The following is a 1,142-nucleotide window of genomic DNA, read 5'->3' on the forward strand; positions in this document are numbered from 1 at the left end:
GATGTAACAAGCAAGATTACAAGGATCCTAATAAAACTGCATGGGGAAGAGCTCGTTGTTTGCCTCTTTACTTCCACTGGATGGGAAAGGCGGCTTACATATGGTGTCCCATACGGGGAGAGACATAGACATGCAGAGTATAGAGGAGAGACATACAGGGAATGGAGAAGTTTGTATGGGGAGAGACATACGGGGAGAGACGGACAGGGAAAGAACTCATCGGGGAAATCTTCTACGGCTCAGAACTCCTTGCAGACAGGGCAGACGACTGGTAAGTTTCCCAGGTAAGGTTAAAAAAAAAAGGGGGGGAAGGTCCTCGGTGAAGAGGCGATAAAGTCTCTGGAATTGGAGCAATAAGGTCCTCGGGAAGAGGCGATAAGGTCTCCGGGATTGGAGCTATAAGGTTCTCGGTGAAGAGATGATAAGGTCTCCTCCGGGTTTGGAGCAATATGGGGAACTCGCAGTCTTGCCTGTGTTTGTTGCTCTTACAGAGCTATTGAGAACAAAAGGGATAGAATTAAAGAGAGAAACCCTAGAAAGATTCCTGTCAAAGGTAGATATCGAACCCCCTTGGTTCGCAGTGTTGGATCACCTGTCCGGCTGGGATGGATTAGGGAGAGATTTGGAATTCGCCTGGGAGGAAGGAATAATAAAAGGTGGAGTGCGACCAATTTGGAAACTGATTAGGAGCTGCTTGGAGAATAAAATGTGTTCTAAAGCAGTAGAGAAGGGACAGGAAGCGTTAAAACAGATGAAGGAAGAGAGGTCAGCAGGGTCTGAGAAAGATTCAGACTGTTGAAGGTGGTTCGGACTCTGAAGGAGTTAAACTTACACTGCCACTTAAAGTCATAATGAACTTGGCTGAGTCAGTCCTCGAACAGCTGAAAAGGAGCTGATAGAATCTGACTGAGTGTCTGCACGAGCCGCTCTTAAAGGGGACAACAGCTTTTTTCCGCTAAACCGCTAGCACCTTTGCCCCTAGGGTAAACAAGCTTAAACTTGGAACAGCTGTGGTTTCAAATGGCTGGAAAGGACTGATGGGAGATGTAGTTTTGTGGGTAATCACCTAGGTAAACCAAGTCACCTTCAGGGACATGCCATCAGTCCCTGCACTGCACAGAGAATCAAACAAAAATATATAT

This window comes from Mastomys coucha, unplaced genomic scaffold (genome assembly GCF_008632895.1).
Source record: "Mastomys coucha isolate ucsf_1 unplaced genomic scaffold, UCSF_Mcou_1 pScaffold1, whole genome shotgun sequence".
In the NCBI taxonomy this organism is placed as follows: domain Eukaryota; kingdom Metazoa; phylum Chordata; class Mammalia; order Rodentia; family Muridae; genus Mastomys; species Mastomys coucha.